A 22,541-nucleotide genomic window follows, 5' to 3' on the forward strand; every position below is an offset into this window, starting at 1 on the left:
AAGTATATCTGCAGGAGGACTCACAGCGCAGACTTGCTAGGTTCGCAGTACAAAATGTTCTCAGGTCTCGGGCAAGAGAGCCAAGGCCGCCTGGTGGCTGGAGCGCCACAGAGGCAAAGGAGTTGCAAGGTCGGCGATGTTCACGTTCAACGCAGAATGGCATGGCTGGCTGTGGGGGTCTCCAGGGCCTCCCGAGCTGGACTGACACCTCTAGAAAGCGGCCCAATTGCTGCGAGCCCAAGTGTTTTGCGGCACATAACTCTGGCACTGTGGGTTTGGGGTGCAGCGGGCAGGGGGGTCAGACCTGCCTCATGGAGAAAGGGCCGCTTGGAAAGGCTCATCCCAGGTTCCTAGGTGTCCCCCGGGGGGTCGTCACTGGAGGCTTCTGTGGCCAGGTCCAGTAGCCCCTGTGGCCTATAGCAGGAGCCGAGACTCTAGGAGCCACAATTAACCCTCTGAAAAGCCTGCTACCCTCACATCCCTGGCCCTCTTTCCAGCCTCCATGGGCAAGGTGACACTGGCACCCTGGGGCACTTCCTCCAAGTTAGCTGTCCAGTTCCGCCTCACAGCCTTCCCCCTGTAGCTTGGGTTCCGCTGCCTATGATGTCAGGAACACTCTTGCCCCTCTCCCTGTTCCTCTCCCCTGCCCCTCCCGGCCATGACACCTTGTTCCACTTTCTTCCCTTCTACCAATCAGCTGCTAGGGCGTCGCACAGCCGGAAGGAGGGGTCTCCTCTGAAGTTCTGCCTATCAACCTGCCACAGACCCTCACTACTGCTGGGAGAGTCTACCGCATTGCTCCTGCCCACCCTGCTTCCTGCCCTCAGAGCCTTCCCACCCTCCTCACACCTCTGCCCCCCCGCCCCAGCCCTCTTCACTGCTGCAGGCCGAGGTGAAGCCCTCACCAGGCATGTTCAGAACCTCCCGAGGCAAGCCAGATCCTCCTTCTCCTGTCTCAGCAGCCCTTTTCTTTCAAAAGGATCCTGCTGAGACCCTAAAAACTCAACTGTGGGGGCTGGGGTGGTGGTGCAGCCAGTTAAGCCACCGCCTGCAAAGTCGGTTCAAGTCCCAGCTTCTGCACTTCCAACCCTGCTCCAAGTGCTTGGGCTCCTGCCACCCCCATGGGAGACCCAGATGGAGTTCCAAGCTCCTGGCTTCGGCCTGGCCCAGCCCTGGCTATTGTGGCTATTTGGGGAGTAAACCAGTTAATGGAAGATCTCTCTCTCTCTCTCTCTCTGTAACTCTGCCTTTCAAATAAAATAAATCTTTTAAAAAATTCACAGAAAACATGTATTAGGAAAAAATTATTAAAAAAATCAACTATCAAAAAATCGTCCTCTCAATTAAAAGTGACATCTCCAGTGCAGACCTCCCTTCTCAGCTCCAGAGCCACAGCTGAGCTGCATCTTGGTGCCTCCTCCTTGTCGTCATGTCCACCTGGAACTCATGGGCTTCTTCCTACTCTTGGCTTCCCTAGGGTCCTTCCCACCCCTGGGAGTGTCATCACCATCATGGCTCATCCCAGAGACCCAGGAGACACCAGGATTCCCTCCACTGCCTAACTCTTCACTTCCATTTCACCACTAGCTTGCATCAATTTTATTCCAAAATTGTCCTCAGATTGGACCAATTTTCTCTCTCCTTATCATTACCATGGTCCATGAATGGCTTTCAAAGTGAGGTTTGTATATTTTGTAGTGTGAAAAGGCAATCCACTGGGTTACTGGGAGAAAGTACTAGAATGTATGTATATACTGTATTTTTTATCTTTAAAAAATTATTTTTGTGTGGTGTGTGTTTGATATAGCAGTTCACATGTCACTTGGGCCTCCTGCATCCTGTATCAGAGTGCCTGGGTTCAGGTCCCACCTCTACTTCCGGTTCCTGCTTTCTGCTGATGTGTGAAGATGCTACCCTGGGAGGTAGCAGGTGACGGTTCAAGTGCTGTGACCCTGCCACCCACATGGGAGACTTTGATGGAGTTTCAGCCCTAGCTGCTTTGGACATTTAAGGGAATGAACCAGCAGATCGGAGATCTCTGTATTTCTAATTAAATAAAAATAATTTTTATATGTTTAGTAGTGTAAATAATATAATACTATAGGTATATATATTATTTATGAGTAAAATATAGGTTATATGTAACATTTTTTCTGACAGATGTTCATGAACAAGAAATCTGTGGGCCCTGGTCTAAATCAAGATCACTTGTAGTCTGGACAATCAAAACAGCCTCCTAACCAACCTCTGCATCTACTCTCTTTGGAGGAACAAATGCTAAAATATTCATAACATAAAACTTAGCATTATAGGGGCCAGCGCTGTGGCGCAGGTTAATCCTCCGCCTGTGGCACAGGCATCCCATAGGGCGCCAGTTCGAGTCCAGGCTGTTCCACTTCCGATCCTACTCTCTGCTATGGCCTGGGAAAGCAGTAGAAGATGGCCCAAGTCCTTGGGCCCCTGGACCTGTGTGGGAGACCCAGAGGAAGCTCCTGTTTCCTGGCTTCAGTTTGGCCCAGCTCCAGCCGTTGCGGCCATTTGGGGAGTGAACCGGTGGATGGAAGACCTTTCTCTTTGTCTCTCCCTCTCATTATAACTCTACCTGTCAAATAAATAAATCTTTTAATAAAAACACCATTATAACCATTTTTGAATGTACAGTTCTGCCGTGTTACACACATTTCCATGGTGCAACCATCATCACCATGCACCTCCAGAACTTTTTCATCTTCCTCAACTGAAAATCTGTACCCCATATACGCTCACTAAAAATGTCTTCCCTCCAGGCCCTGGTGACTACCATTTTACCTTCTATTTTTTTTTAACACCCTAGGGCCCACATGTAAGTGGAATCAAAGAACATATGTGTCCTTTCAGGACTGGCTCTTTTCACTTAGAATAATCACATCCATTTGCAGCACATGTTAGAATGTCATTCCTTTTTTTTTAAAATTATTTATTCAAAAGTCAGAGTTACACAGAGAAAGAGGCAGAGAGAGAGAGATATTGAGGTCTTCCATCCGCTGGTTCACTCCCCAATTGGCCGCAATGGTCGGAGCTGCGCCGATCGGAAGCCAGAAGCCAGGAGCTTCTTCCGGGTCTCCCACTCGAGTGCAGGGGCCCAAAGACTTGGGCCATCTTCCACTGCTTTCTCAGGCCATAGCAGAGAGCTGGGTGAGAAGTGGAGGAGCCGAGTCTCGATCCGGCGCCCATATGGGATGCCAGCGCTTTAGGCTAGGGCGTTAACCTGCTGCGCCACAGCACTGGCCCCAGAATGTCATTCCTTTTTTATTTGTTCATTTAAATATTGTATTTATTTATTCCAGAGGCAGAGTTACAGAAAGAAAGAGCTACCAACTGCTGGTTTCTCCCCAAATGCCCAGAATGGCTGGGACTGGGCTGGATGGGAGCAGAAGCTGGGGTGCTATTCGGGTCTCCCCTACAGTCGGCAGGAATCCTCTTGAGTCATCAGCAGGACCTCCCAGGGTCTGCACTGGCAAAAAGTTGGACTCAGAAGCCGGAGCCAGGTGTCAAACCCAGGCACTCTGATGTGTGATCTGGATTTCTTAACCACTAGAGCTAAACACCTGCTCCCCTTCCTTTTAAAAGCTGAAAATTTTCTATTATAGGCGTATGCCACATTTTCTTTATCGATTCATCCCTGGACATTGGGTTGCTTCCACCTCTTGACTATTACTAATACTATGAACATGAGTGTTCAAACACACATATACTTAAAAAGAGACTATTTTTTAATTATTCAATAGAGAGAGCGAGAGCGAGCTTTTATCTGCTGGCTCACACCCCCCAAATGCCTGCAATAGCCAGGCCGGGGGCAGGCTGAAGCCAGGGGCCCATGAACTCAATCCAGGTTTCCCAGGCAGGTGGCAGGCACCAAAGTACTTGAGCCAACACCTGCTGCCTCCCAGAGTGAGCATTAGCAGGACTCCGGAGTAGCTAAGACGTGAACCAGGCGTTCAGCTATGAGATGTGGGTATCCTCACTGGCTGGGTCTAACATGAACCCCTACCTCTATCTTAACTCTCTTGCCCAGTCCTCCACCCCACAGCCAGAGTAATCTTTTCAAAATCACAAGTACGGTCAGATAGTCCCTTAACACACACACACACACACAAGGTCCCCTAGTTTTGCAAACGTGATCAGGTTAAGAGCTTTGTTGAACACCGAACAGTCGGGAACACCTGCTGTTTCTTCCGTTGCACTTTTTTTTTTTTTCTTTTTGTTGCAACCCTCTCTTGCGGACCTCAGTGCCAGCTCCAAGCCCAGGGAATTCCCAGCTCGCCCTCTGCCACTAGGTCAGGGTACTTTCTCCCTCCCTCCTCCACTTTCCCCTTCTGGCACTTGTCACTGCTGGCACTCCATTGTCGTGATACGAAATGCGAAAAAAATGAAACCTATGAGGGTGAAAGTGCTATCCAGCGCTTCCACGGCCGGTCAGGGCCTGGCACCTCGCGAGCGCTCATTCGCTCAGGAACCAAAAAATCCAAGGGGACGCAGCCGACCGCCCCCCCCCCCCCACGCCCGGTGGCCAAGGCTGGCCGCGAGGACTCAGGCCGCCAGTCCTCACCCCGCTTCAGCCCTAGCCATCCCGCAGGCAGCTCCACAGCGCCCGCGGGCAGAGGCCCGCTCGCGCGAGGGGAGTGTCCACTCCCGTCTCGGGATCCGCAGCAGCCGGGGCGTCCGCCTGGGGCGGGGGCGGGGCCGGCCTGGAGACGTCACTTCCGGTGTACACAGCCGGTCCGGGCGGTGCGCTGGGGGCCGCGGCGCGTCGCAGGTGAGGAACGGGCGCGAGCGGGCGCGGGCCGGCGCGGGCCGGCGCGGTTGGGCGGTGGGCTGTGGGCGGTGGGCAGCGGCTGGGGCTGCCGGCGGGGCGAACTCTCAGGGTGCCGCTCCGTTCGGGGCCACAGGGCGCGGGGCCGTGCGCTCCCGCCCCTCGCCCGCTCGCTGTGGAGGACGCCGGGCTCTGCGGGCGCTGGCCGAGCGGACGGAAGCCCGGAGGGGCCTCCCGGTGCGGGCCAGGGACGGGGGACGCGGCGGCTTGTGCAGCCGACGCGGGACGGGCGGGGGCGGGTCGGCACCGGTCACGCCGGTGAGGGGGGCGCTCCCTGTGGCTCGCAGGGCCCGGGAGGTCGGTTGGCGTCGGCACCCGCTTCCGGAAGCCCGCTGGGCCGTCCGCTGAGGGCCGGCGGCCTGTGGGCGGCGGGCGGCCGGGGTCCGCCGGGGCTGGAAGGGGACGCGGCCCTCACGCCGCCCCGCGGCTGCCCGGCCGGCCGCGAGCACCTTCCGCGTCGTGCCGAGCCGCCGGGAATGTGATTTGCCGGCCGTGGAGCCGGCTGGCGCCGTGGGGGGCGGGGGAGGGTCCCGCGGGGACCCGGGGAGGGCCCGGGGCTCAGGATGGGGGACCCACGCCCGCGGGGCGAGCGCAGGGGCAGGGGTGTGTCTTCCTGCTCCGCGCCGTGCGGGGAAAGAAGCAAGCCTGGCTGGCATGATAAGAATTTTGTTTATACTTCTCAGAAAATTTGCCAGGAAAACCTCAGCGTGTGGGGGCCCCGGTTAGAAAATAGCTTGTCCCCGCCCCTCACCCCCGTTATAAAGGCAATTTGTTCTCTCGTAAAACCCTTGGACACAGCACGGAAAGTGTAGGGGAGAAAATGACAGTCATCTGCCACCCCGCCGCTCGGTAGCGACCACTGCGAACATTTTGGTGACATCAGTAAATGTAGATTTGTGTTGTCGTGTTTGTGGACCTCGTAGTAGACCATCGTGCACCGTGATTTAACCAAGTCCTGCTGATGCACATTAGGTTGCTTCCCATTTGTCACAGATAAGCAGTTCTGACAAGATTTGGCCGATTATTGTGTCGTGATAGATTTACGAATAGGGTGAAAGGTAACATTGAAATACAGTTTTTTTTTTCTTTTGTTTACTTGTTCGGGAAATTCTGTTATAAGAAAATTCCATCCATGTTCACTTCTTCTCGTTTCATGGTTTATTTATAATTATTATTTTTACTTTTAGCCATTTAATCCACTTAAAATTTATTTTTGGTTTAAACTATGAAATGTTTTCAAAATGACTAGTCGTTTATTTATTGAATATGCTATAGCATCAGCATTTTACCATATTTTAGACCTGACGGTTTGAGTATGTGTTTGTAAAGGGCTACTTACAAATTTCATATTTAGATTTTGTGGATGCTTAGATGTTTTCAAATTCCTTGAAAATATCACAGTGTTTTCTCAATAGCCTCTGTTTTTTTCTTTTTCAATTATTTTATGTCCAAGGGATGATTTCATATTAGAAATTTATTTTCCCTATTATTACTGTCTTTTGAAGCAGAAGTCTAGTTTACTGCTATTTCATTTGCTTTCTTGCTGGCAGGTTAATAAGCTCCATATGAAGAGTTCAGGTTTGTTGTGGCAACTTTTCAGTCTGGCATTTGAGATTCTAATCTTCCTCTATTTTTGCACACAAATACGTAGGTTAGCATTGGAGACCAAGATAGAAAAGTTCTCAGATTCCCTTGGCAAGCCTAGATTTTTCAATCTAAAATTATCTCTGGATTTTTTGGAAGACAACATGATTTAAGCATCCTTTTTTCTCCTTTTTGAACGTTGCACAGGATTCTGTGAAAATTTTACTCACTATTCTGTTGAAAAACTGAAGCCTCATTCCCCAGGAGCTCAATGTCAAGTAACTCTTCCAAGTCTTTGGGAAAATAAGAGCACCTGAGAGCTAGGAAGGTGGGGCATCACACGGTTTGGTTAGGCTTGGTTATCCATAGTCTTTCTTTCACTCCTATGACTTGTTCTTTAGTCAGAAACGGACCTTCCCAGCTGGGCAAAGAATGTTGGTTTGCATAAGGAATTGTTTGCTCTGGAGTTGGAGAAAAGCACTTTGACATTTTCTCAGTGTAAGTTCACAGAGAGCTTGAAGTCTCAGGGGTTGCACTCTGCATGTCTTTTTCTGTACTAGAACCGCCGTCCTGTGGGTCCCCTAGTTGGTGCTAGCTCATTTCCCTTGTAAATGACTGTAAATAGTAAGCCATTCTTTTGTGAGAAACCTTGTTTTTGGTTGGCCTTTCTTATTTTTTAAAAAAGATTTATTTATTTATTTATTTGAAAGGAGTGGCAGAGAGAGGTCTTCCATTCACTGGTTCACTCCCCAAATGGCCCCAATGGCTGGAGCTGGGCTGATCCGAAGCCAGGAGCCAGGAGCTGCTTGTAGGTCTCCTACGCGGGTGCAGGCGGTGGCTTTACCTCTACGCCACAGCACTGGCTCTTTATTATTATTATTTTTTAAAGATTTATTTATTGGGGCCAGTGCTGTGGTGTAGCGGGTAAATCTGCTGCCTGTGGTGCTGGCATCCCACATGGGCACTGGTTCAAGTGCTGGCTGCTCCACTTCCAATCTAGCTCTCTGCTAATGCACCTGGGAAAGCAGAGGAGGATGGCCCAAGTCCTTGGGCCCCTGCACCCACATGGGAGACCTGGAAGAAGCTCCTGGATTCTGGCTCTGGATCAGCCCAGCTCCGGCTGTTGTGGCCATTTGGGGAGTAAACCAGCAGATAGAACTCTCTGTTTCTCTCTAACTCTACCATTCAAATAAATAAATATTTTTTAAAAATTATTTTTATTTATTTGAAAGGCACAGTTACAGAGAGGGAGAGACAGATCTTCTAGCTGGTTCCCTCCCCTAATGGCCACAACGGCTGGGGCTAGGCCAGACTGAAGCCACCAGCCAGGAGCTTCATCTAGTCTCCCACGTGGGTGTAGGGGCCCAAGCATTGGGGTCATCTTCTGCATTAGCAGGGAGCTGGATCAGAAGTGGAGCAGCTGGGACTCCAGCTGGTGCCCGTGTGAGATGCTAGCATCATAGGTGGTAGTTTTACCCACTGTGCCACAACGCTGGCCTCAAATAAAGAAATCTTTAAAAAAAATTTTTTTTTTAAATTTATTTGAAAGGCAGAGTTTCAGAGAAAGAGAGAGAGATCAGTCATCCATCCGTGGTTCACTCCCCAACGTAGTTCACTCTGCAATATCAGAGCTAAGCCAAGCTGGAACCCAGGAGTCTAGAATTCCATCCAGGTCTACCACATTGGTGACAGGGACTCTAGTACTTGGGCCATGTTCCCCTGCTTTCCCAGGTGCATTAGCAGGGACCTGGATTGAAAGTGGAGCAGCTAGGACTCGAACTGATGCTCATGGGATGTAGGCATTGCAGGCAGTGGCTTAATCTGCACCAGCCCTGATTGGCCTTTTGCTTTAAAATTTTTTCATTTTTTTTTATTTGAAAGGCAGAGAGAGACACACAGAAAAGAGAGATCTTTGATCTGCTGGTTTATTTTGTAAATGCTTACAACTGCTGGGGCTGGCCTGGGTCAAAACTGGTAGCCTGGAACTCCATCTGTGTCTTCCGTGTGGATGACAGGTACTGAACTGCTTGAGCCATCACCTGTTGCATATTAGTGCATCTGAGGTACACATTAGCAGGAAGCAGAGCAGGGACTGGAACCCAGGGATTTCAATAAGGGATGCAGGCATCCTTAGCAGTGTGCACTTAGCAGACCACTGTGCTGCAGGTCTGCCCCTTGTCATTTACTTTTTATCCCTACATCTTTAATTAGATGTTGTACCTTTTCTCCTTTTTCTTTTTTCTTTTTTTTTTTTTTTTTTAAGATTTATTTATTAATTTGGAAGGCAGTTACAGAGGGAGGGAGAGAGAAAATCTTCCATCTGCTGTGTCACTCCCCAAATGGCTGCAACAACTGGAGCTGGGTTGATCCAAAGCCAGGAGCCAGGAGCCTCTTCTGGGTCTCCAATGTGGGTGCAGGGGCCCAAGCACTGGAACCATCTTCTACTGTTTTCTCAGGCCATTAGCAGGGAGATAGAACAGAAGAGGAGCAGCAGGGCCGGTGCTGTGGCGTAGCTGGTAAAGCCACTGCCTACAGTGCCGACCTCTCACATGGGCACCAGTTCAAATCCCAACTGTTCCACTTACAATCCAGCTCTCCGCTATGGCTTGAGAAAGCAGTAGTAGATGGCCCAAGTCCTTGGGCCCCTGCACCCACATGGGAGACCGGGAAGAAGCTCCTGGCTCCTGGCTTCAGATCGGTGCAGCTCCAGCTGTTGCAGCCATCTGGGGAGTGAACAAGTGGATGAAAGACCTCTCTCTCTCTCTCTCTCTCTCTCTCTGCCTCTCCTTTTCTCTATGTGTAACTCAAATAAATTAAGAAATCTTAAAAAAAAAAAAAATGGAGCAGCAGGGACTCAAACTGGTGCCTATATAGGATGCTGGCACCACAGGCCCCTGTTGTACCTTTTTTCTAAGGGACTTTGAAGACATTATTGGTCCTAATGTGAATGAGCAAGAGGAGATGCAGTGAATTTAGTCAGCTCACATTTTTGCAGTACATATAATACAATCCACTTGCTTTCTTGGGAGATCAGAATATAGAGCTGAAAGGTATACCTTAGAAGGGAAAGTCAAACAAGGAGCTGCCATAATGTATAAGTACCTGGAAGGAGAGATACTGAATGAACTCTGCCAGGTCTCAGAGCTCTTTCCAATCTGGTTCACTGTGTTTATCTCCAAGGCCTGGAATGCAGTGTTCTGGAAATGCTTAAGTATTTGTTGAATGAATGAATGACCATCCGAGAATGGTACCAAAATAAATATTACACAGATCTGCCATCTATAGGAAACATATAAGCCAAGAGACATTTTATAAATGTAGTTTAAAGAATTTTAGGGAAAACTTGAAATTCAACCAAATTGACCCAGCTCTAACCCTGGGAAAGCATGATTGGAATGTGTTTGTGGCCAGAAAGCTTAAACTTAATTTTGTATCCTCGGAAGAAAGACTTGCGTTTCTAGGGGAGAGTAGGGATGATTGTGGAAACTGAACTGTGGTGTCCAGGAGAGGAATTATGTGGTGTGTCTGGAGCTCCGGAGTGGAGCGGGTCCAAGGAATGAATGGATGTGTCCCTGTTGATTACTCTACCTGTAAGGGTCTGTCCCTGGCTTAGCTTCTGTCTCCCTAATACCTTCTGCTTAGGACATGATTTCACGTGGAACTTTCTTGCCAAGGAGAGAATGTGAATGGTTAAGAGCTCTGCATCCAAACTGCTTGGGTCAGATTCTGGTCCTGGGGTGCTAGCTTACTCCGTTCATATTCCCATCTGTGGAATGGGGGTAATAATAGCACCTTTCAATCAGTGCTGCTGCAGCTTTGAGCACTGCTGCCTGGCACCTGGTGAGTGCTCAGCAAGTGGTGGCTCTCATTGGTGTTTGTAAACTTAGTAACTGACCTTCTAGGTAGTACATCAGTCCTCTTGAACTTAAAGAACTTAAGTCAGTCCTTGTGAACCTGCTTGTTCCTTGCTGTACTGGCAGAGCTGGTGTCCACACTGTGGTAAGGAACGCCAGATAGCCTCTTCTCACTGCTCAGCTGAGGCATCCAGCCTGCAGTTTTTAGGGAATGCTTCCTGGGGAAGGCAGTTCTTGAGTACTGTGGGGAAGAATTAGTCCAGGACCACAGTTAGGGGTGAGGACTCTTAGGCAGGAGTATGACATGTAGTTGTTTTTTTTTTTTAACTTTTATTTAATAAATACAAATTTCCAAAGTACAGTTTATGAATTACAGTGGCTTCCCCCCATAAGTTCTTTTTTTTAATTTAATAAATGTGAATTTACAAAGTGCAACTTTTGTATTGTTGTGGCTCCCCCCCCAACCTCCGTCCCTCCCACCCTCCCACGGCCCTCCCATCTCCTACTCCCTCTCCCATCCCGCCCTTCATCGAGTTTCATTTTCAATCACCTTCATATACAGAAGATCAACTTAGTATACACTAAGCAAGGATTTCAACAGGCTGCACTCACACAACCGCACAAAGTATAGGGCATTGTTTGACTAGTAGTGTTGTTTTTAAGTTTCATAGTAAAACACATTAAGGACAGAGATCCTACGTGGGGAGCATGAACCCAGTGACTCCTGTTGTTGATTTAACAATTGGCACTCTTATTTATGACAGCAGCAATCACCCGAGACTCTTGCTATGAGCTCATGACATGTAGCTGTACAAAGGCATAGAGGTGAGCAAGCACGAGATATTTGAGCTGTAGGAGATTTAGCGTAAAGAGTATACAGCTATGAATAGGGAATAGAGGGAAATGAGATTGGAGAAGAAAGTAGGCCAGCTCTTTTTTTTTTTTTTTTTTTTTGAAAGAGTTACAAAGAGAGGAGGAGAGACAGAGAGGTCTTCCATCTGTTGGTTCATTCCCCAAGTGGCCACAAGGACCGGGGCTAGGCCAGGCCAGAGCCAGGAGATTCTTCTGGGTCTCCCACATGCGTGCAGGGGCCCAAGGACTTGAGACAAGCTCCGCAGCTTTTCCCAGGCAGCTAGATGAGAAGTGGAGCAGCTAGGACTCGGATGGGCGCCCGTGTAGGACGCTGGCATTGCAGATGGTGGCTTTACCCACTGTGCCACAGCACAGGCCCCAGGCCAGCTCTATTTATTTTTATTTTTATTTATTTATTTATTTATTTTTTGACAGGCAGAGTGGACAGTGAGAGAGAGAGAGAGAGACAGAAAGGTCTTCCTTTGCCGTTGGTTCACCCTCCAATGGCCGCCGCGGCTGGCGCACTGCAGCCGGCGCACCGCGCTGATCCGAAGCCAGGAGCCAGGTGCTTCTCCTGGTCTCCCATGGGGTGCAGGGCCCGAGCACTTGGGCCATCCTCCACTGCACTCCCTGGCCACAGCAGAGAGCTGGCCTGGAAGAGGGGCAACCTGGACAGAATCCGGCGCCCCAACTGGGACTAGAACCCGGTGTGCCAGCGCTGCAAGGCGGCGGATTAGCCTAGTGAGCCGCGGCGCCGGCCAGCTCTATTTATTTATTTGAAAGAGCTACAGTGTTAGAGGGAGAGAGAGAATGACCTGTCTGCTGGTTCATTCCCCAGATGGCCACAACAACCAGGGCTGGGCCAGGCTGAAGCCAGGAGCTTCATCTGGGTCTCCTATGTGGGTGCAGGGGCCCAGGCAGTTAGTCCATCTTCTGCTGCTTTCCCAGGTGCATTAGCAGGGAGCTGGATCAGAAGTAGAGCAGCCGGGACTCCAGCCGGCGCCTATATGGGATGCCGTTGCAGCAGGCTGCGGCTTTACCTGCTCCGCCACACTGCCGGCTCCCAGCCCAGCTCTAAAGAAGTAACATTATCTGATTTATTGGGCAGTGACGATGCTTCAGGTCCTACTGTGCTGACCAGGTTTGCTTCTAAATGCCTTCTGTATATTACTTTGTTTAGTCTTCACAGCAGTTCTATGATGTAGGTACTTAACACAAGTGACATGTTTCAGCCTGCATACCATGTAAAGCAACCCTCACTATCTTTTGTATGTAGGAAAGCTTTCAGTGATCCTGATGAAGGCCAGGCCTACCAATGACCTCTGACTAATGCAACCATCTTGGGTTAAAATGTTACAAAAGTTAATAAAAACAATATAGTTGTAGATATGAATCAAACTCAGAGAAATTATTCAGTGGAAAAAACAAAATGCAGAACAGTATGTATATGTGGTTACTTTTTTTTTTTTTTTATACAAAAAAAGAAAACTTGGGCCAGCACCGTGGGCCCAGCAGGTAAAGTCACTCCCTGCAATGAGGACATCTTGTGTGGGTACCCATTCATGTCCTGGCTGCTCCACTTCCAGTCCAGCTCCCTATTGATGGCCTGGGAAAAGCAACAGAAGATGGTCCAACTGTATGGGCACCTGCCACCCATGTGGGAAACTAGATGAAGCACCTGGCTTCTGGCTTCAGGAAGCCCACCTGGCAGTTGCAGCCATCTAGGGAATAAACCAGAGCTGATGGAAGACCTATCTCTGTCTTTTTTTCTCCATAACTCTGCAAAATAAATAAATAAATAGATAGATATGTGATCAGTTCCTAAGTACATGCAAAATTTCCAGGATGATAGAAAAAAAAGAAAAAACAGTGGTTGGCTTTGGGATGAAGCTTCAGAAAACCAGGCTGTTGGATGGACTTAGATTTTACTTAAATACCGTTTTGTAGGGCATGATTTTTTTTCTCTTATGTATACGTATTGTGTTCTCAGTCTTAAAATTAATGAATTTAAAAATCATTGTCTGTGGTGTACAAGGCAGTCCGTCAGGTAGAAAGAGAATGGCTCTCAGAGACCTGTGTTCAAGTCCTTTTTTTTTTTTTTTTTAATAGATTCATTTATTTGAAAGGCAGAGTTACAGAGAGACAGGGAGAAAGAGATTGAGTGGAGCAGCTGGGACTCGATATTCAAGACTTGACTCTGCTGCTTACTAGCCACTCTTAAGTCACGCGTAACTATGGCTTTCCTCAGTTTATCTAATTTGACCACGGGGGAGGTAATAACACCTACCTCCTGTGGTGATGGTGAGACTCTCCTGAGTTAGTATTTGTACATCCCTTAGAACAATTGCTGACAGGTGTATGGGTTTTTTGTTGTTGTTTGTTTTTCTTTTTTAGGTGTGTGTTTTTTGCTGTCGGTGGTGCTGTGGCCCAGCACCGTGCACTACAACAAATGTGAAGATGTGTGCAGCCTCTGTCTTTGGTGCTTCTAGTTTGTTTGGAGTGGGAACATACACAAGCTAATGACAAGTATTGACAACAGAGGCCACAGGCGCTCAGGGGAGGCTCCGTGGAAGCTAAGGTGGCTCAAGATAGTAGTTTCACTGAAACGGTGAACCTTAAATATGAATAACTTCTAGTAAAATGAGGGGGGGAAGCACAAAAGGACTGGCTCCAAGGGTGCTGTATCCCAGACAGCCTGAGGCAGAAGAATCAGAAAAACAAACGAGCTTTGAAGGGGGTCTGCAATTAAAGTATGTTATGACATGGCATGTTGTCATTACGTGGCAGATTTCCTAACATACATAAAATAATATGGTTTGTAGACGATTTATAAACAGTGGCATCTTAGATGCGGTGGTTCTGCCTTGACCTTTGAAGTGGCTGTGAGGGGTTCTTGTGTAATGTAACAGACCCTTTAATACACTGCATGTGGGTCATTCCCAGGTTGATGCCTGTTGGCAGTGCTAGCAGTGAGTGTTCATGATATAGGCATCTACATTTACTGTGAATCTATCTCTAGGATTCATTCCTAGATACAATACTGCTTTTTAAAAAACTACTTTGACTGTGTTGCTTGTGTCTGGGCCAGTGTCAGATGAGTGCTTTACGAAATTGGCAGTTGCAGCGAATCTTAATTAGGGGGTTTCTGAATATATTACTTTAAATTTTCTTTTTTTTTTTTTTTTGAAGATTTATTTATTTATTAGGCAGAGTTAGACAGGTCTTCCATCCACTGGTTCACTCCTCAAATTGCCGCAACAGCTGGAGCTGGGCTGATCTGAAGGCAGGAGCCAGGAGTTTCTTCCGAGTGTCCCATGCAGGTGCAAGTGCCCAAGCACTTGGGCCATCTTCCACTGTTTTCCCAGACCGTAGCAGAGAGCTGGATCAGAAAAGGAGCAGCTGGGACTTGAACTGGTGCCCATATGGGATGCAGGCACTGCAGGCAGAGGCTTAGCCTCCTGCGCCATAGCACTGGCCCCTTATTTTCTTATTAAAGATGACTTTGAGGTTAGGTTCTGGTCAGATGTAACTATGGCTGGGGAACCTGGGGATATCTGGGTCTGCTGCTACCCAACTCCCAGGTCCCAGACACTTAGGGGAACAGCAGTAGAAGAAAGCTGACTTGATTCCTAAACTTGGTTGCTACAGGGTCAGGCGCTATGGCATAGTGGGTTAAGCCTCTGCCTCCAGTGCCAGCATCCCATATGGGTGCCAGTTTGTGTCCCGGCTGCTTCTCTTCTGATCCAGCTCTCTGCTATGGCCTGGCCAAAGCAGCAGAAGATGGCCCCTGCACCCATGTGGGAGACCTGGAAGAAGCTCCTGGCCCCTGGCTTCAGATCGGCTCAGCTGATGTGGCCATTTGGAGAGTGAACCAGTGGATGGAAGACTTATCTCCCTGACTCTCTCTCTCTCCCTCTCTCTCTGTAACTCTACCTCTCAAATAAATAAATAAATCTTAAAAATGGTGCTGCGGACTCTGGTGTCCTACACAGGGAGAAGTAAACCTGATCCCTCTCATCAGCACTCAAAGACCTGTCCTGCTCCCTGTGTGTGTGTGTGTGTGTGTGTGTGTGTTTAAGATTTATGTATGTATTTGAAAGGCAGAGTTAGAGAGAGGCAGTGAGAGAGAGATCTTCCATTCACTGGTTCACTTCCCAAATGGTTGCAACGGCCGGAGCTAGCGCATCCGAGGCCAGGAGCTTCTTCTGGGTATCCTACGTGGGTGCAGGGGCCCAAGCACTTCGGTCATCTTCCACTGCTTTCCTGGGCACATTAGCAGACAGGTGGATTAGAAGTGGAGCAGCCGGGACTCAAACCAGCACCCATATGGGATGCTGGCACTGCAGACTGGGGCTTTAACCTGCTGCGCCATAGTGCCAGCTGCACCCCCATGCCTTAATGTGAGAGCGAATGTACCACATCCTTGTGCCTGAGTAACTTTGTCCTGTACTTTGTAATGTAACTTGGTGGATCCTCCTCAACTGTGTGCATGCTGTTCTTCTAGCTTAGGGCTGAAGGAAGAGGGAATGGTAGGCACACAGAGCATCACTTTTAGTTTGTTGGCTGGACTTAGGGAGTTGGGGCCAAAGCTGTAAGAAGTTAAGTTGTATTTATGAAAGTTGCTGTAACTGTGAGGTATTGGCTGGGGTTGGGGTGGAGGATTGTTTTTGCTAATGATAGACCAGGTGAAGAATTGCAATGGAAGGGCATTTAAGAAACTAGTTAAGGGGCCGGCATTGTGCTGTAGCCAGTAAAACTGCCACCTGTGACATTGGCACCCCACATGGGCACTGGTTTGAGTCCCAGCTGCTCTAGCTCCCTGCTAATGTGCCTGGGAAAGCAGCAGAAGATGGCCCAAGTGCTTAGGCCCTTGCACCCAGGTGGGAGACCAGAGAGAGGTTCCTGGGTCCTGGCTTTGGACCAGCCCAGCTCCGGCTGTTGTGGCCTTTTAGGGAGTGAACCAGCAGATCGAAGATCTCTGTCTTTGTCTCTTCCTCTCTCTATATAACTCTGACTTCCAAATAAATAAATAAATCTTAAAAAAAAAAAAAAAAGAAGAAGAAGAAGAAGAAGAAGAAGAAGAAGAAGAAGAAGAAACTGGTTAAGATGCCTGTGTCACATGTCAGAGTGCCTTGGTTCAACTCTGGCTCCTGCCTCCAGCTTCCTGCTGATGCAGACCCTGGGAGGCAGCAGTGATGATTCAAGTAATTGGGAAACACGCACATGTATTTTCTCCATTTCCAACTTTAATCTTTTTTTTTTTTTTAAAAAGATTATTTATTTGAAAGTCAGAGTTAAACAGGGAGAGGAGAGGCAGAGAGAGAGAGAGGTCTTCTATCGAATGGTTTACTCCCCAACCGGCCGCAACAGCTGGAGCTGCGCCGATCCGAAGCCAGGAACCGGGAGCTTCTTCCGGGTCTCCCATGCAGGTGCAGGGGCCCAAGGACTTGGGCCATCTTTCACTGCTTTCCCAGGCTATAGCAGAGAGCTGGATCGGAAGTGGAGCAGCCCAATCTCAAACTAGAGCCCTTATGGATGCCGGCGCTTCAGGCCAGGTGTTAACCCACTGCGTCACAGCGCAGGCCCCTCCGACTTTAATCTTTACATGCTTGACTGTTGTGGGAGTTTAGAGGGTGAATCAGAAGATGGAGTTCTCTCTCTCTCTCTCTCTCTCTGCCTCTCAAACAAGCAAAAATTAAAAGGGAAAAAACAAACAAGAATTGTAGTAGATCAGTCCTTAGCCTCTTAACTAGTCAGTTAACTAGGCTTCTTTCACAACAGTTGCTTTCATTTAGTGAGGCTCAAAATATGCCAGGTGCTGTGCTTTATGTATTTCTTTGTCACCACACTACTGAACAAAGTGAGGCTCATGAGTTCAGGTGACTTGTTTAAGATCATACAGTAAGTGCCACTCATTAGGCTGATATTTTGAGCAAGTATTCCTGTCTAGGTCTGTCTGACTCTTATAACCCATACCAGTAACTACTGTGCTTTGGCAGTGCCTGGTTTCCATGAAGTTTTTCTTTGGAATGGAGCATCTTACCCCAAAGCTAAGCACATGAGCGTTTTCTCCTTTGTCTGCTAGTAGACTATAAACTCCTTGAGAGCATATATCATGTCTCTGTCTCTTCATTGCATCCCTAATGCCTGGAGAAGTGCTGTGCACATAGTAGGACCTCAGTAAATGTTTGAGTATGTTGAGTTATCCTGTTCTCAGGCTCTTTCAGGGGTAGATGGTCAGGAGGCTGCTAGAATTTCTTTATTTCTAAATGTTTGGCCTGCTGAAATGCTTGTGGGGAAGAACAGGTTTCCATCTGTGACTGACTTGCTGGTCTTTTTGAGGGATGGGAAGCTTGCTGGAGTTGCTGTACTGGAGACAGTGTTTCCAGCCTGGAGGAAGGAGTTGGCTGTAGTTATGTTGATAAAATTTTTCATGAGTGCCTTATATTTTCAGAATTGATCTTTAAACTGAATATTATTTGTCTAAAGAATATTTTTCCATAGTAAGAAAAATAATTTCCAAACTATAGTTTGGTTTATCCATTTATATGTTTCTAGATACGTATTTTTCCTCATTTGATGTTAATTTTGGATAGGTCCCACAGGCCAGAGTTGCTAAGAATGAGTAGCAGTATAGAATTTTTAAAAAAATTTTTTTATTTGAGAGGTAGAGACAGAGAGAGAGGTCCTCCCTCTGCTGGTTCACTCCCCAAATGGCCGCAACGGCCAGAGCTGCGCCAATCCGCAGCCAGGAGCCAGGCGCCTCTCCCTGGTCTCCCACGCAGGCACAGGGGCCCAAGAACCTGGGCCATCCTCCACCACCCTCCTAGGCCACAGCAGAGAGCTGGACCGGAAGAGGAACAGCCAGGACTAGAACTGGCGCCCACATGGGATGCGGGCCCCGCAGGCTGAGGATTAACCCATGATGCTGGCCCCTCAGTATAGAATTTTAAGTTTACCTTTCTTTCTTTCTTTTTTTTTTTTTTTTTTGACAGACAGGGTGGACAGTGAGAGAGACAGAGACAGAGAGAAAGGTTTTCTTTTTGCCGTTGGTTGACCCTCCAATGGCTGCCGCGGCCGGCGCACCGCACCGATCTGAAGCCAGGAGCCAGGTGCTTCTCCTGGTCTCCCATGGGGTGCAGGGCCCAAGCACTTGGGCCATCCTCCACTGCCTTCCCTGGCCACAGCAGAGAGCTGGCCTGGAAGAGGGGCAACCGGGACAGAATCCGGTGCCCTGACCGGGACTAGAACCCGGTGTGCCGGTGCCACTAGGTGGAGGATTAGCCTATTGAGCCGCGGCGCCGGCCAAGTTTACCTTTCTAACGCAGTTTTTACCAGCCCAACTTCTTTTGCAAGTTGCAAAAATTTTTTTTGATGTAATATTGCAAAATACATATTTGGTCTTTGTTTCTGGTTCCTGGCATGCAGTTCTAAAATCCTAGAAATCACCAAAGGAATAAATATCTTTTTGTATGCTAATAAGTTGATTAACTCATTAGCTATGAGTCACAAGCCGGGGTAGCTTAGGGTTGGGGGCTGGTCACCAGAAAGACAGGATAATAAGGTTGGGACTTTGAGTCCCACCTCGAAACCTCTAGAAAGGGGAGAGGTACTGAAGGTTAAATTGATCACCAATGGCCAGTGATTTATTTAATCCTGCCTGTGTAATGAGGCCTCCATAAAAACCTATCAGGACAGGGTTGAGAGAGTCTGGAGGGTTGAACATGGGGAGCTGACTGGAGGTTGGATACTGGAGAAGACATGGGAGCTCCACAACCTTTTCCTGCATGCATTGGCATATGTGTCCTTTGAAATACCCTTTATAAGAAACTGGTAAATGTAAGTAAAGTGTTTCCCTGAGTTCTGGGAGCCACTCTAGCAAATTAATCAAATGCAAGGAGGGAGGGAGCTGTGGGAACCCTGATTTATAGCAGTTAGCACAGGTAAAATCCATGGACTTGCAATTGGCAAGTGAAGGATAGTCTGTGGGATCTGATGCCCTTTGCTGGTAGTGTCAGAACTGGGCTAAATTAGAAGACACTCAGCTAAATTCCACTGGAGAATCTGCAGAATTGCTTGCTTGCTTGATGTTTAGGGGAAATTGCCCATGCATGTGGTGTTACAGATGTGTTGTGAGAGGATAGCAGAGAGTTTGTTGTTCCTGTGTTCTCAGATTAGATGATAGCATGGGGCTTTTTCAACAGTGTACTGCATGTAACAAAAACAAACTTCAGGGTGTGTGTGTGTGTTTTTTTTTTTTTTTTTTTTTTTTTTTTTTTTTAAAGATTTATTTGAAAAGCAGAGTTAAGAAAGGTGGAGAGAAAGAGACACCAACTTTCTGTTAGCTGATTCACTCCTCAAATGGCGGCAGCAGCCAGGGCTGGGCCAATCTGAAGCCAGGACCCCAGAACTCTATCCAGGTCTCCTGCGTGGGTGGCAGGAGCCCAAGCACTCAGGCCATCCTCCACTGCTTCCTCAGGCTCATTAACAGGAAGCTGGATTGGAAGCAGAGCAGCTGGGACTCAAACCTGCTCTCCTATGGAATGCTGGCACTGCAGCTCCATTGTGGTAGATTCTTAGTGTTGAATTTTTACTAATAGGATTTTTCCTACTTGAGTTTTCAAAGCTCAGTATAGGATAACATGGGCTTCAGATTTTGTTGGCTGATCAATTATTTAGTAATTGTTTTAACAGCAGTTTTAATAGCCACTTCTTGATTAGAAAAAAAATAATAGCTTCATTTTGGCTTTCTTAAACATTTTTCATTGATAGTTTTTATTCTGATAGGACTTTAATATTTCAGGAGTTTTGCATGAGCCTTCACATTAAAGTGTTTTAGAATTATTTCCTTAGAAGGCATTTCTGTATAATAGACTTAATGTCTGGTTTTGTTCAGTTTTTCTTCAGGGCAGTCTCCCAGACACAGAAATAGTCTGGGCTTGGTGGACCCAGAAGTGTCACTTCCTTTCCTCTGGCCTTGGCTCTCTGTACCTGCCTTTCATTTTGATGTTCTGGTGATGCCCGCCCTGCTCAGTGGTTTGCGTTCAGGAAGCTAGGCAGGAATCACTTTTGTTTCTGCTTTGTGAACTTCCTTCCCCACTTCCTATTTTTACTGTAGTTGCACAGGAAATGAGGCGGTTCCTGACTGGCTACTGCTAAGCACTGATTGTAGGTGGCAGAGGACAAGGCCTTAGGCCCTTAAAGCATTGTCTACCCTGTCTTCACAGCTTTCTTCAGGAGGAGTTATCGGAGGAAACATGATTTTGTGCTTGGATTAGATGATGTCATGTCCTCCTTAGCCTTCTAAGGTAGAGGGATTGCTGCTGGACTGAAAGAACTTTTGTGAAGTAGATGAGGGCTGTTTTCCAGTGGTGGCAATAGGGGTAGGATATTGTGGCCCAGATGTTGTCTGGTGTGAACAGAAGCAAATAGTAGACTGAAGGGATGGAACTTGTTGCAGATAAGGCTGGGAAGGTGGATTTTGGTTACCATTTGGGGGAGGGTGGCTGATTTACAGATTGGGATTGGACTTGAAGGGCTCAGCCTGTTCTGAGATCTTTAAGGAGGATCTCGTTCTCTGTGGCTCTCTCCTTCCTCTGAACTCCATATATTTGTTTTCTGAACTGCTTATTTAGCATTTGCCCATCTCTTTACCAGCCATACCTCTTACTATCTTATGGACTTGTTATAGCTTAATTTACCAGGAAAGTTTGTAATGTCTCCTCAGAAGTAACTCTTCGGCAAATGCACCAATCCAAAGCCAGGAGCCAGGAGCTTCCTTCCAGTCTCCCATGTGGGTGCGGGGGCCTGAGCTTCTGGGCTATCTTTCTCTGCATTCCCAGGCCACAGCAGAGAGCCAGATCAGAAGTGGAACATCTGGGGCTCGAACCGGTGTCCATATGCGATGCCAGCACTGCAGGTGGTGGCTCCACCCACTATGCCACAGCACTGGCCCCAGTAAATTAGATTTTACTATTCTCCATCCACCATGGCTCAGGTGTATCTTCTGTGTGCATTCACTGAATGAGTAGGGGCCTAAGTGTCTCCAAGGCTGGCTTTTGGGACTCTTAGAAGACACTTCTGTTAGGTTCTGTACCTTGAAATTGCTTGTTCTGGAAGGCTGGTTCTTTGGAAGTTGAACAGTACTGGTACAAAGGAGAGAATGAGAGGCATTTAAGGTGTATACGGTAACAACAGCTAAGATTTATGGAGCAGGGGCTGTGCTGTGGCGTAGAAGCTTAAGCATCCCATATGGGCTCCGGTTTGAGTCCTGGCTGCTTCACTTCCAACCCAGCTCCCTGCTAATGCACCTGGAAAAGCAACAGGTGATGGCCCAAGTCCTTGGGTCCCCGCACCCATGTTGGAGACCCAGAAGAAGGCCTGGATCCTGGCTTTGGCCTGGCCCATCCCTGCCTGCTTGTGGCCATTTGGGGAGTAAACCAGCAGATGGAGGATCTCTCTCTCTCTCTCTCCTTCTCTCTCTGTATCTCTGCCTTTCAAGTAAATAAATAAATCTTAAAAAAAAAAAAAAAAAAAAGCCGGCGCCGCGGCTCACTAGGCTAATCCTCCGCCTAGCGGCGCTGGCACACCGGGTTCTAGTCCCGGTTGGGGCGCCGGATTCTGTCCCGGTTGCCCCTCTTCCAGGCCAGCTCTCTGCTGTGGCCAGGGAGTGCAGTGGAGGATGGCCCAGGTGCTTGGGCCCTGCACCCCATGGGAAACCAGGAAAAGCACCTGGCTCCTGGCTCCTGCCACCGGATCAGCGCAGTGCGCCGGCCGCGGCGGCCACTGGAGGGTGAACCACAGTGGTGAACCAACGGCAAAGGAAGACCTTTCTCTCTGTCTCTCTCTCTCACTGTCCACTCTGCCTGTCAAAAAAAAAAAGATTTATGGAGCTGTTACCTCAGACCAGGCACTTTGGTCAACAAGAATTGGCAGAATTGAAATCACAGGGTAGCAAAATGAGGGAACAGGTTAGGAATGATTTGAGATAACATGTTTTAGACTCAGGGTTAGTAATGCCTGTAACCAAAAAGACAGTAAGTACAGCAGGAGTAGCAGGGAGTGGAAGGATGACCATGTAAAATGTGAAGGGCCTGAGGCGGCGATGTCTCATGGGTCCAGTTCTAGAAGGGCACTCTTTGCTGGGAAATTCAATTGGCAGTCAGCAGTGATAGATACGGAGTATAGTCTCCTAAGGAGAGCTCACTTTTCTCTCATTGCTCCTGTCAGTTCCAAGAAGCCTGCAGCTTTGACTGTCTTGGAAGAGCGTCTCATTAGCATGAGCTGAACGTCATGGTCTCGGTGTTTCACAGAGGCGGCAGTGCTCTGCTAGAGCAGCTTTTGGTGGCAGACCACCAGGCCAGGGACCCAGCTCTGCTGGTGATGACTGCCTTAGTCAG

General features: G+C 48.3%; 1 protein-coding gene across 9 annotated transcripts in view; it reads left to right on the top strand.

Moving 5' to 3' along the window:
• The first annotated feature begins 4,576 nt into the window (after window positions 1-4,576).
• The window catches only part of GARRE1 (granule associated Rac and RHOG effector 1), a 98,587-nt gene continuing 80,622 nt past the window's right edge, over window positions 4,577-22,541 (top strand). For 3 of the 9 annotated variants that reach the window (XM_051846736.2, XM_051846737.2, XM_070063225.1), the window contains exon 1: window positions 4,725-4,795. The gene's annotated coding sequence lies outside the window, so the exon portion shown is untranslated. Of the gene's footprint in view, window positions 4,796-5,639; window positions 5,911-6,837; window positions 6,935-22,541 lie in introns of those variants that run through there. The other 6 variants (XM_051846733.2, XM_051846738.2, XM_051846734.2 and 3 more) reach the window with 5 other exon arrangements.

The sequence above is a fragment of the Oryctolagus cuniculus genome, chromosome 18 (assembly GCF_964237555.1).
Source record: "Oryctolagus cuniculus chromosome 18, mOryCun1.1, whole genome shotgun sequence".
Classification (NCBI taxonomy): Eukaryota; Metazoa; Chordata; class Mammalia; order Lagomorpha; family Leporidae; genus Oryctolagus; species Oryctolagus cuniculus.